The following is a 13,739-nucleotide window of genomic DNA, read 5'->3' as shown; positions in this document are numbered from 1 at the left end:
TGCTCCGCTCCTCTGCCTGACACCAACCCCAGGCAAACCGGCACCGAAGGCCTCTTCGGCTCTTCCGACCGGGTCAACGGGTGTGGCTGTCCACCCATGATCTTCCCTTAAGGGTGGACTCACTCGAGGAACCTCGCTCGCAGGGACTATTCAAGATCCTGAGCTACTAAGTGTACTTATTGTTTTGTCGAGCGAACTTGCACAAACGCTTGTATTGCTTTCGCTGCAAAGCATCATTTCAAAATCTGAGACGACAGGTGGATTAACAAAAGGCTAAACTGTGTTTTGCAATATTGCACTTGTGATTTCATGAATATTAATATTTTCTAGTAATATTATTTGACTGTGGTGCTATGCTATTCAGCGTTGCTGATGACAATTATACCGGATCCGGGATGGGTGGTTCAGAGAGGTTAATCTAAATGTACTGTACGATTTATAGTAGCGATTACAGAGAAAGCATGCCAGGCGATTGTTTGAGGATGGCGCCCCACAAATATTTTTCCACCGGCACAGGTTTCAGAAATTCACAAAAAGCGATTAAATATTCACTTACTTCTTGAAAATCTTCCTCTGGCTTGTCATCCAAAGGGTCCCAGCCAAAACATATAGTGTTGTTTTGTTAGATAAAATCCTTCTTTATATCCCAAAAAGTCATCAAATCAAATCAAATTTATTTATATAGCCCTTCGCACATCAGCTGATATCTCAAAGTGCTGTACAGAAACCCAGCCTAAAACCCCAAACAGCAAGCAATGCAGGTGTAGAAGCATGGTGGCTAGGAAAAACTCCCTAGAAAGGCCAAAACCTAGGAAGAAACCGAGAGAGGAACCAGGCTATGTGGGGTGGCCAGTCCTCTTCTGGCTGTGCTGGGTGGAGATTATAACAGAAGCACGGCCAGGTGGACTGGGGAGCAAGGAGTCATCATGTCAGGTAGTCCTGAGGCATGGTCCTAGGGCTCAGGTCCTCCAAGAGAGAGAAAGAGAGAAAGAGAGAATTAGAGAGAGCACGCTTAAATTCACACAGGACACCGAATAGGACAGGAGAAATACTCCAGACATAACAAACTGACCCTAGCCCCCCGACACATAAACTACTGCAGCATAAATACTGGAGGCTGAGACAGGAGGGGTCAGGAGACACTGTGGCCCCATCCGAGGACACCCCCGGACAGGGCCAAACAGGAAGGATATAACCCCACACAGCCCCCACACCACTAGAGGGATATCTTCAACCACCAATTTACCATCCTGAGACAAGGCTGAATATAGCCCACAAAGATCTCCACCACAGCACAACCCAGGGGGGCAACCCAGACAGGATGACCACATCAGTGAATCAACCCACTCAGGTGATGCTCCCCCTCCAGGGACAAGTCAGTTAAGTTGGCGCCATTGATTTGAGTAATCCACTCGTTTAACATGCAGAGAAAGGAATCAAAAAATCTACCCCTAAACTTTGTTTCAACAAGTCAAAATAAGTTTATATTTACTCCTTAGATACCCTAAAATGTAATCAAATTATAATATTTCTTACGGAAAGAAGTATGTTCAATAGGAAACTTTTTAGCAGGTGCGTCCTTTCTTCATGGTGAACGCAAACACAAATTTCCAAGGCGGTCTCCCTGTACTAAAACAGATATTTCTTCTTCGTTTTTGAAGTTACAAACCTGAAACCTTGAACATAAACTCCTGACACCCTCTGGAAGCCGTAGGAATAATTTCCAGTATGCCCTTACACTTTCTATTGTAAGAGCAGGGTCTCTCTCAAATTTTGGGGTGTTATTCTTTGGATTCTTTTACTATTTTCTACATTGTAGAATAATAGTAAAGACAAACTATGAAATAACACATATGGAATCATGTAGTAACCAAAAAAAGTGTTAAACAAATCAAAATATATTTTATATTTGAGATTCTTCAATGTAGACATCCTTTGCCTTGATGACAGCTTTTTCACACGCATTCTCTCAACCAACTTCACCTGGAATGCTTTTCCAACAGTTTTGAAGGAGTTCGCACATATGCTGAGCACTTGTTGGCTGCTTTTACTTCACTCTGCGGTCCAACTCATCCCAAACCATCTCAATTGGGTAGACGTTGGGTGATTGTGGAGGCCAGGTCATCTGATACATCACTCCATCACTCTCCTGGGTCAAATAGTCCTTACTGTACACAGCCTGGAGGTGTCTTGGGTCATTGTCCTGTTGAAAAACAAATTATAGTCCCACTAAGCGCAAATCTGATGGGATGGAGTATCGCTGCAGAATGCTGTGGTAGCCATGCGGGTTAAGTATGCCTTGAATTCTAAATAAATCACAGACAGTGCCACCAGGACATATTTCCACTGGTCTAATGTGCATTGCTAGTGTTTCTTGGCCCAAACATTGGTGTACTTTATTGGTGTACTTTAGTAGTGGTTTCTTTGCAGAATTTCGACCATGAAGGCCTGATTCACGCAGTCTCCTCTGAACAGTTGATGTTGAGATGTGTCTGTTACTTGAACTCTGTGAAGCATTTATTTGGGATGAAATGGAGGCTGGTAACTCTAATGAACTTATCCTCTGCAGCAGAGGTAACTCCGGGTCCTCCTTTCCTGTGGAGGTCCTCATGAGAGCCATTTTCATCATAGTGCTTGATGGTTTTTGCGACTGGACTTGAAGAAACTTTAAAAGTTCTTGAAATTTTCCAGATTTACTAACCTTCAAGTCTTAAAGTAATGACGGACTGTTTCTCTTTGCTTGTTTGCACTGTTCTTGCCCTAATATGAACTTGGTCTTTTACCAAATAGGGCTATCTTCTGTATACCACCCCTACCAAATTCCATCACGAACACCATCATTGTGAGCAGCTCGATGATGACAGATGTTTGCCTGCCTATGATTTCTGGATCTCTGTTACCCAGTAGCCTGTGTCCATGACATCAACCCCCTCCTGCCCACGGTTCTGGCCAACTACTCCAATATTGACACTATCATCACACACAGGTTTTAACGACCTTCCTTTTTTGCGATCTGACAAACTGAGGGAGAAATACAAACCTTTTTTAGACACACTTGCTAGCACAAGGAAGATGATAATTATCTTGAGCCCCCTCCTGTGCTGACAAAAGGATTCAGAATGTTTCAGCCGACCCTTTGACCTGAACGAGTACCTGAAGAAACTTTGCAATGACAGAAATGTATTTTTTTGTGACAACACTGATTGGATGTAGGAGCAACCAGCTCTTTTTAAAAGAGACGGGATTTACCCTAACCACAGTGGTTCCAGGATTATTTCCAGCAACATCGCAAACTGTTTTAGAGACTGACAGACATGGTCTGGTAGTGCTCCAGTTCTCCCTGTCAGAATAAGCAACAGAGGACTTGGAAAAACCAATCAACTCCTATAGAAATGGCACTATGGTTATTGTGAGTAACCTAATTTATGTTCCATTATCTCCGCCTACTGTAACATTCACTTTTCACAGAAACAGGGCTCTCTCGGGATATGTTGTCGGAATCGGTCCAGCCACTGGACTTCTGCATGCATCACACCGACAGAGATAAACACCTCTCTGGGAAGAGGAAGGGCGGGGTGTATGCTTTATGATTAACAACACACGGTGTGATAACAACAACACACAGGAACTAAAGTCCTTCTGCTCAACCAACCTAGAATTCCTTACAATCAAATGCCGACCATTCTACCTACCAAGATAATTCTCTTCAGTTATAGTCACAGCTGTGTACATCCCCCCTCAAGCGAACACCAAGATGGCCCTCAAGGAACACTCGATTCTATGTAAACTGGAAACTATATACCCGGAGGCTTCATTTTATTGTAGCCGGGGATTTTAACAAAGCAAATTTGAGATCAATGTTACCTACATTTTATCAGCATATTGATTGCACGACACGTAGGGCTAATACTCTCGACCACTGCTACTCTAACTTCCACGATGCAAACAAAGCCCTCCCCCACCCTACCTTCAGCAAATCTGACCACGACGCCATCTTGCTCGTCCTGGCTTATAGGCAGAAACTCAAACAAGATGTACCAGTGACGAGAACCATTCAACGCTGGACTGACCAATCAGAAGCCACGCTCCAAGATTGTTTTGATCACATGGACTGGAATATGTTCCAGTCAGCCCCAGAGAACGACATTGATCTATACGCTGACTCGGTGAGTGCGTTTATAAATAAGTGTATTGGAGATGACGTAACCACTGTGACTATTAAAACCTACCCTAACCAGAAACCGTGGATGGATGGCAGCATTCGCGCAAAACTGAAAGCGTGATCCACCACATTTCACCATGGAAAGAGGTCTGGAGATATGGCTGAATATAAACAGTGTAGTTATTCCCTCCGCAAGGCAATTAAACAAGCGAAATGCCAGTACAGGGACAAGGTGGAGTCGAAATTCAACGGCTCAGACACGAGACGTATGTGGCAGGGTCTACAGGAAATCACGTCTACAAAAACAGCCACATCACAGATGCCAACGTCACGCTTCCAGACAAACTAAACACCTTCTGTGCCCGCTTTGAGAATAATACGATGCCACCGTCGCGTCTCGCTAACGATGTCTGCGGTCCCCCACTCTCCTTCTCAGTGGCTGACATGAGTATAACATTTAAAAATATTAACCATCGCAAGTCTGCTGGCCCAGACGGCATCCCTAACTACGTCCACAGAGCATGCGCAGACCAGCTGGCTGGTGTGTTTACTGACATATTTAATTGCTCCCTATCCCAAGTCTGTTGTCCCCAGATGCTTCAAGATGGCTACCATTGTTCCTGTACCCAAGAAGGCAACGATAACAACTAAATGACTACCGCCCCATAGCACTCAATTCTGTCAACATGAAGTGCTTTGAGAGGCTAGTCAAGGATCATATCTCTGCCACCTTACCGGCCACCCTAGACCCACTTCAGTTTGCATACCGCCCCAACAGGTCCGCAGGTGACGCAATCGCCATCACACTGCCCTATTTTTCAAAAATATATTTTTTACCTTTATTTAACTAGGCAAGTCAGTTAAGAACAAATTCTTATTTTCAGTGACGGCCTAGGAACAGTGGACTGCCTGTTCAGGGGCAGAACGAACCATCTGGACAAAAATAATAGCTATGTAAGAATGCTGTTCATTGACTACAGCTCAGCATTCAACACCATAGTACCCTTCAAGCTCATCAAGCTGGAGGCCCTGGGTCTCAACACCTCCCTGTGCAACTGGGTCCTGGACTTTCTGACGGGCCGCCCCCAGGTGGTGAAGGTAGGAAACAACAGCTCCACTTCACTGACCTTCAGCACTGGGGCCCCACAAAGGTGTGTGCTCAGCCCTCTCATGTACTCCCTGTTCACCCACAACTGCATAGCCATGCACACCTCCAACTCAATCATCAAGTTTGCAGACGACACAACAGTAGTGGGCTTGATCACCAACAACAACGAGACAGCCTACAGGGAGGAGGTGAGGGCACTTGGAGTGTGGGGTCAGGAAAACATCCTCTCACTCAACGTCAACAAAACAAAGGAGATGATCGTGCACTTCAGGAAACAGCAGAGGGAGCACCCCCATATCCACATCAAAGGGTCAGCAGTGGAGAAGGTGGAAAGTTAAGTTCCTGGGCGTACACATCACAGACAAACTGAAATGGTCGACCCACACAGACAGTGTGGTGAAGAAGGCACAACAGCGCCTCTTCAATCTCAGGAGGCTGAAGAAATTTGGCTTGTCACCCAAAACCCTGACAAAATTTTACAGATGCACAATTGAGAGCATCCTGTCCGGCTGTATCACAGCCTGGCACGGCAACTGCGCTACCCTCAACCGCAAGGCTCTCCAGAGGGTGGTGCGCTGTGAACAACACATCAATGGGGGCAAACTATCTGCCCTCCATGACAGCTACAGCACCAGATGTCACAGGAAGGCCAAAAAGATAATCAAGGACAACAACCTCCCGAGCCACTGCCTGTTCACACCATCATCATCCAGAAGGCGAGGTCAGTACAGGTGCATCATATCTGGGACTGGGAGATTGAGAAACAGCTGCTATCTCAAGGCCATCAGACTGCTAAAAAACTATTTTTAACTCCGAGAGGCTGCTACCCACATTGAGACCCGATTACTGGACACTATAATAAATGGATCAATAGTAATTTTAAACAATAGCCACTTTAATAATGCCACATTAATAATGTTTACACATCTTACATGACTTATATCACATGTATATACTGTATTTTTTGCCATCTACTGCACCTTGCCTACGCCGCTTGGCCATCGCTCAGCCATGTACATATTTTCATTCACCCCTTTAGATTTGTGTGTATTAGGTAGTTGTTGGGGAATTGTGAGATATTACTGCACTGTTGGAACTAGAAGCACAAGCATTTCGCTACACTCTCATTAACATCTGCTAACCATGTGTATGTGACCAATAAAATTAGATTTCTAGTGAATTTATACAAGCTGTTATCTCCTACCTATAAGGGCACAAGGCGAGACCCAGATGCAGACACAGGAGGCAGATGGTTTGAGTCTGTGATATTTATTAATAATTCAAAAGGGGTAGGCAAGAGAACGGTCGTGGACAGGCAAAAGGTCAAAACCGGTTCAGAGTCCAGGAGGTACAGTGTGGCAAGCAGGCTCGAGGTCAGGGCAGGCAGAATGGTCAGACAGACGGATACAGAGTCCAGAAAACAGGGAAGGTCAAAACCGGGAGGACTAGCAAAGAGAATAGAAAAGGCAGGCACACGGGAAAAACACACTGATTGGCATGGAACATACAAGATGAACTGGCACAGACAAATAGAAAATACAGGGGATAATGGAAAAGATGGGTGACACCTGGAGGGGGTGGAGACAGGAGAAACAGATCAGGAGATCAGATCAGATCAGGAGAAACAGAACAGATAGATTGGAGACTGTCAGAAAACTTAGTTGTAATGTTCCATTGGTTACCTCGAGGCAGATGCCCCAGGGGCAGAGTGGACCACACTCCTTGAATATGGCGTTTTTAAATGTTAGAGCAATCACAAGGAAAACTTTTCTCTTGAATGACCTCATTACTGAGCGCAAAATTGATTGCATGTATCTCACTGAAACATGGCTGTCATCAGACTGTAGTGCTGCTCTTATTGAAGCCCCCCGCCCCCGACTACATATTTTAATACTCTATCAGAAAAGGAGAAAAGGGTGGGGGGACATCCTCTATTTTTACTCATGCTCTCAGCTGTAAGGACATTTCGTTTGGCGTCTTTGGATATTTTGAGCATCATGCTATACTGTTTAAATGTGAGCCACCAGTGCTGGCCATTACCCTGTATAAGCCACCAAAGTACTGCCCCACTTTCTTTACTGATTTATCTGAACTACTGTTTCTTGAGAACTATGATAAAATCATTATGTTGGATGATTTTAATATTCATGTTGACAAATAGACTGACTCCAAAGCCATTGAATTTACAGTGTGCATTTTTGAGCTCTGTGGACTTTATCCAACATGTTACTGGGCCCACCCGGCCATTCTCTGGACCCGGATATTACTAAGGCTCTTTCTACTGACATATCCTCTATTATTGATGTTGCTTTATCTGATCACCACTGTGTATTTTTTACTAGCTTGTTGCCCATAGCACAGTGTAATACTGAAAGCATTATTAAGAAACACTATCTTACCTCTGAAGTGAACTTTCCTCCACATCTAAATGTGATGAGTTTGTGGCATACTTCAGAGATAAGGTTGGGCATCAGTCAAACAAGACCCGATGAGAAGTTTGATATGTGCCCTAGCCTACCACGCAAAGGCACTATGGATTTATTTCCCCTGGTTGACACAAAAAATGTTCAGGAAAGTGATATCACAACAAGCTTTGAGAGAAAATGAGAGAAATAAGCTTTTTGTGCGTGTGACACATTTCTGGGATCTTTTATTTCAGCTCATGAAACATGGGACCAACACTTTACATGTTGAGTTTATATTTTTGTTCAGTATAGATATTGGTGACTGAGTTATTTTATTGTTGGCGGAAGGTGTTATGGAATAAGTTAGCTAGGTTAAGTTTTAGGAGCATAATTAGACACTACCATGACACACTTCCACACCTCATCGCTAGGTGCAGCAGCAACAGAGTCCAGGTGCTGCGGATCAATTGACAGGTGGAAGCAATCAGGTGGATTATGTGAAAGAGGTGGCAGGAAGCCTCTCAGCCTGCCTTTGTTTGTTTTGTATTACCTTTACTTTTTGGCATGCCTTTGTGTATATTTTTCTGTTTCGTCATCATCTGAACAAATAATAATGACCTTGGACTGGCTGACCATGGGAGTCATGACTCAGCTGGACCTAAGGTAAGGTTGCTGTCTCCCAGGTACATGCATTCAACACCTGGTCACATACGTTTACTTCTCACATTTATGCATACATCAAATCAGGCCACAGACCATGTAGCTATGTCTAAGACCCCTAGACATAATGAGAGCAGCAACAATCAGTAGGCTAGTTATTGGTTTTGTAACAACAGTAATATTATTAAGAGCTGTACTTCACCCCCCTGAATGCCACCCCAGTTATAGCTCTCCACCGGCTACATTGTTCCAACCGGGGCAGGATGTCGACGTGTTTGCCATCCCTCCATCCTGCTTAGTTCCAAGAGGAACAGGACGACAGAACACCAGTTGCCATCAAGCGCCATTCCTGTTGCATCCAGGCACCTGGCCAAGAGCACATAGCAAAAAAAAAAAAGATTTCTCGTTGCGCCACTAGAGGTCATCGGTCCCTCAGGTGAGCAAGATTCCTCGTCACCTCGGACATCCTTACAGGCTGGGGAAGATTTTCATGCATGTGCAGTCTCCCCGGTGATGGACTGTGGTAGCTTGGGAACATTAGGCATCAGTCTGGTATCCTATTATGTGTTTGTGCATTCTTGGCTTTTGGCAACTTGGCTCCATTACTAGAGGATGGTGCTGCGTCCTTTATTAGAGCCAGGGAACATGAAGTATGTGTTCACGCTACTTCTCAGTTCCTGAAGAAGGTAGGTCCTGTCGGACTGGGGGCAGGTCCTGTCGGACTAGGCCCCCGACAACTATCTTTTGTCTTAAGCCAACAATGCTATTGTATCTCTCGCCTAATCCTTGTACCCTGAATTGGTTTCCTTCGCAACACTTTAGAGTGGATGTTTTTCCCTCTCTCGGCTGTCACCCTGCATGAGCATAGCGTCATGGGAATAGCCTTCTAGGATCAGCTAGGCTCGTACAATCTCCTAGCTAACTAGTTCTCCAGCCACTTGGTTAACTGTCCTGTAATGTCATTTCCGTTCTATCCTACAAGAGGAATTTGACTGCACTGATGACCCACAACCGATAGGGCGCGTTCGCACCCTTCATCTAATGGGCTAGTTCCAGACTGTTGGAGACAGCAGGCACTCTTCACTTTGCTGCTAGTAATGTGTGTACTTCCTAAGTTAATGTCTCTGTAACAGATCACCCTGCTCTGTTCCTGTGTTGGACTCATGCTAGACAGAGTGGCTTATATGGTACAGTGGTTACAGCCGCAGACCCCTGCTTGGGTTCTATTCCGGTCCACTGTCTTTTGTATGGATGTCTAGCAGTGGAGGCTGCTGAGAGGAAGGTTCATAATAATGGCTGGAATGGAGTAGAATGGTATCAAACACATGAAAACCATTCCAGTTACTCCATTCCAGCCATTGTGAGCCGTTCACCACTCAGCAGCCTCCCCTAATGTCTAGCCTCCCCACAGTGTGGGCATGACTGTATACATGGGTGTTGAAGCAATGTGACGAGGGAAGCCTCCCTCTGATAGGTTGCTGTAAGGAGGGAGTGTGTTATACACACTAATCTCCAGCCCTATAGTCACATTGCGCGCCCTGTCTGTTTTAGCGGTATCCAGTATAGTGACTAAGCAGACAGTCCCATACTGGAACTGTGCTTAAGACTATTTCACAGCCGCTGTTCGAGCCACTGGAAAGCATGAAAGCGTTTGTCATTTTAATTCCGCTTTACTAATAGCTATTACATCCACGACTTGGGTGATGAGCTGCAAGCACTGTCACATGCTGACTAGACCGGGTGCGCTCATGTTGATTTTTGTCCATCCACACCAGACACGATCAGGACACACAGGTTGAAATATCAAAACGATCTCTGAACCAACTATATTAATTTGGGTACAGGTCAAAATGCATGAAACATTCAAGGCAATTTAGATAGCTAAGTTGATGTTGCTAGTTATACATTGGGTTGTTATTTTACCTGAAATGCACAAGGTCCTCAACTCCAACAATTAATCCACCGATAAAAGGGTCAACCGAGTTTGTTTTTAGTAATCTCTCCTCCTTCAGTCCTTTGGACATTGTATGGCGATTGGCAATCAACTTTAAGGTGCATTACCACCACTGACTGGAGTGTGGACCTAATTTCATCTTTCAATCACCCACGTGGGTACATGCTCCTGAAAAACAATAAGGAGATGGAGGAGGCGGGACTTGCAGCGCATCAAAAACAGAACCAAGTTCTATTTTAGTGCCTGGCTATGCAGACGCTCTTTGACACACGTGAGCTGTTTGGATTAAATGATTGAATAACATGTATTTTACAACGCTTGCGCACGTAATGTGAGCAATGTGGTCAGCATGTCAGTTTCACCACTTGTTCCTATACCTTGACCCGGGTTACTCCTAGTCCGTCAAACTCAATCAGCCCACAGGCCATATTGAAAAAACACAATGAATTTGTGGGCCAGACACAGTTTTTGACCACAAGATGTCACCAAATTATTTTCCCAACACTTTCCCTGACTGCCACTGCTCTTACTCAACAACAATAAATGTCCTCTGTGTCATCACAACTTTTGGAGATATTTAAACATATCTTTGGTAAGTTGATCAAATGTTTTGAAATGTTGAAAAAGGAGATATATTCCAATGAAGTTAGATCTATATACTGTTCAAAAGTTTGGGGTCACTTAGAAATGGCCTTGTTTTTGAAAGAAAAGAATGTTTGTTGTCCATTAAAATAACATCAAATTGATCATAAATACAGTGTAGACATTGTTACTGTTGTAAATGACTATTGTAGCTGAAAACGGCTGATTGTTTTATGGAATATCTACATAGGCGTACAGAGGCCCATAATGTGGTCCTTCTGTGGCTCAGTTGGTAGAGCATGGCGCTTGTAACGCCAGGGTAGTGGGTTCGATTCCCGGGACCACCCATACGTAGAATGTATGCACACATGACTGTGAGTCGCTTTGGATAAAAGCGTCAGCTAAATGGCATATATTATTATTATATATTAATCTGCAACCATCACTCCTGTGTTCCAATGGCACGGTTGTGTTAGCTTATCTAAGTTTATCATTTGAAAAGGCTAATTGATCATTAGAAAACCCTATTGCAATTATGTTAGCACAGCTGAAAACAGTTCTGATTAAAGAAGAAATGGCCTTCTTTAGACTAGTTGAGTATCTGGAGCATCAGCATTTGTGGGTTCGATTACAAGCTCAAAATGGGCAGAAACAAAGACCTTTCTTCTGAAACTCGTCAGTCTATTCTTGTTCTGAGAAATTAAGGCTATTCCATGCGAGAAATTGCCAAGAGACTGAAGATCTGGAACAATGCTGTGTACTACTTTCTTCACAGAACGGCGCAAACCGTCTCTAACCAGAAGGGGGTGGGAGGCCCCGGTGCACAACTGAGTTACCCTTTAACGTTATGAATGTGTTTCTACCTGTCATTTAGGCAGGTAGCCTAGTGGTTAGTGTTGGGCCAGTAACTGATAGGTTGCTGGATCAAATCCCTGAGCTGACAAGGTAAAAATCTGTCATTCTGTCCCTAAACAAGGCAGTTTATCTACTGTTCCCCGGTAGGCCGTCATTGTCAATAAGAATTTGTTCTTAACTGACTTGCCTAGTTAAATAAAGGTAAAATTATTTTAAAACATTGTTTGGACAATGACTAGCCCAGTTAATGCTAGTTTATGCTAACTTGCAACTTCACTACCAGTAAATGATAACCAGCTAGCTAGTTAGCATAAGCTGCTAGGAGTGCTAACTAGCAACCTTACTACCAGATCACCTGAAGTAAAATACACACAAAAAAAAAATGGAACTCAGTTGTAAATGTTTCCACTAGTGACAGCTTTACAGTTAATGCTACTTAATAGCCTTTTATCTATTTTACACAGCATTTTATGTCATATAACTAGATGGCTAGCTATGTTTTTTAAGAGTTTTTCCATTGGCTTCTCTCCCCCTGTTTTCAGTCACAGGTGGGGACTGGATTAGGTGTGCAGGAGATGGGCTCATGAGTTGTGCTACAATTTTACTGGGGATAGCTTTATTTGTGACCCATTTAAAAATTGGAATTGTGCAATAGCAGAGCACAAGAGTTGCTACGATGTTACACTGAATTAATTAGTTAAATAATGAGTTATTGTTCTTAAAATCAAATCAAATTATATTTGCCATGCGCCGAATACAACAGGTGTAGACCATACAGGAAAATGCGTACTTACAAGCCCTTAAACAACAATGCAGTTTTAAGAGAAATGTGTTGAAACCTGTTGAGGATCCGCCCCTTTTTCCAATTTTGTCCAACCTTTGCTGCTATGCCTGCAGATGTGCATAATATGCTGTAACCATAATCAAAGTATTTAATAACTCCAAACTTTAGCTTGGATCACCGGTGCGATTGAGTGCATGACGCAATCAATGTCTTGTAGTTGAGTAGCCAGCCTAGGCTGCTGCTCAAATGTTGCTGTATTAGGTTTACATGTTTCTCCTTCGCATGGTGTTTTTTTTTTTTTTTTTTTTTTTTTGGGGGTATTAATTGTCAAGCTTTAAAAACCGAAGCCAGACTGCAACATTTTAGTAGCCTAGCTAGGACTGTGGCATGTCGGTACACTAATTGTCAAGCCTTAAAAACCGAAGCCAGACTGCAACATTTTAGTAGCCTAGCTAGGACTGTGGCATGTCGGTACACTTTCCCTCCGCTGTGCAGGCTGTAAACGGGAGTCATGAAAGCAGCGCATTTGATGTTGAATTCACCGACGGGAGCGCATCAGGCTATGATGTCATGAAGTAAAGGACTCAACTGTTGACTCATTACTCGCGCGCAGTGGTGGAAAAAGTACCCAATTGTCATTAAAAGTAAAGATACCTTAATACAAATGACTCAAGTAAAAGTGAGTCACCCAGTAAAACCCTTCTTGAGTAAAAGTCTAAAAGTATTTGGTATTAAATATACTCAAGTATCAAAAGTAAAAGTATAAATCATTTCAAATTTCCCATTAAGCAAACCAGACAGCACAATTTTATTTATTTTTATTTACGGAAAACCAGGGGCACAGTCCAACACTGACTTCTTTAGGAACGAAAGCATGTGTTTGGTGAGTCTGCAAGATCAGAGGTAGTAGGGATGACCAGGGATATTCTCTTGATAAGTGTGTGAATTAGACCATTTTCTGTCCTGCTAACCATTCAAAATGTAACGAGTACTTTTGGGTGTCAGGGAAAATGTATGGAGTAAAAAGTGCATACGTTTTACTTAACTACTTTACACCACTGCTCGCGTGTGTCTTTGTCCTTTAGTAGTAATTTATACCCGCGTGTGAATGCTTTATTTTATAACTTTTTGACAACCAAGATTACATGTTCTGTAGGATACAGCAATGACCCGTTGGAACCGAAACTTGGCATGGACATTTAGCCTACAACACGTTCACACTTTTGGTC

The sequence above is a fragment of the Oncorhynchus keta genome, chromosome 17, assembly GCF_023373465.1.
Source record: "Oncorhynchus keta strain PuntledgeMale-10-30-2019 chromosome 17, Oket_V2, whole genome shotgun sequence".
Taxonomy (NCBI): Eukaryota; Metazoa; Chordata; class Actinopteri; order Salmoniformes; family Salmonidae; genus Oncorhynchus; species Oncorhynchus keta.
Note: the sequence above shows the minus strand (reverse complement) of the source record.